The sequence below is a fragment of the Penaeus monodon genome, chromosome 28 (assembly GCF_015228065.2).
Source record: "Penaeus monodon isolate SGIC_2016 chromosome 28, NSTDA_Pmon_1, whole genome shotgun sequence".
NCBI classification, from domain to species: Eukaryota; Metazoa; Arthropoda; class Malacostraca; order Decapoda; family Penaeidae; genus Penaeus; species Penaeus monodon.
In genome coordinates, this window is record NC_051413.1 from 2,135,125 (window position 1) to 2,135,725 (window position 601).

The 601-nt window shown below is 34.9% G+C and overlaps 1 protein-coding gene across 1 annotated transcript in view; it reads right to left on the reverse strand.

Annotated features, from left to right (window-relative positions):
• LOC119590900 (enhancer of mRNA-decapping protein 4-like) overlaps positions 1–601 on the reverse strand; it is a gene marked incomplete in the record, with an annotated part of 21,972 nt that overhangs the window by 15,126 nt on the left and 6,245 nt on the right.

Genomic DNA, 601 nt, shown 5'->3' on the forward strand with positions numbered 1-601 from the left:
GAAAACAATTAATAAAAAGAACACAGTGTGCTGATCATCACTTGACCTTCACATAAAAAAACAAACAGATTGGGTATAAATAGAACTAAGTTAAGACAGCAGTCATAAAGAAAACATTAACAGCACCCTTGAATACAGAGAATTATCTGCTGAAAGCCAAAGGGACACCACAATCACAAATTTACACCAAGAATAGCAAAAGCTAATGCCATAGCCCTCAGACTTTCAACACACGAAAGTAGTCGAAGCTGTCTTTCTAGATAATACATAGTGGCCGCTCTATTGGCCCTTCCTAGAGTGCCAAAGATGTGGAGGCCCCAGCAAGTCAGACTTACTCTAAGGGAAGTGATTCAAAAGATAATAATACAAAATTATTGACTGCACAACTGTTACTGATCTAGGAATCTACAATACCCTCTATGTACAGAATAAAACACCTTTCAGATAGATATGAATCTTGTTAGAACTCAGAACTAGTAATAAATATAATTGTGTTTTATTTGTTAAATGTTTACCTTGAGTGTTTGATTTGCCTCAACTAAGCATATATGCTTAGTTGAAAATCTGTTGCCATCTATTTACTGCAAATATTAACATGGTT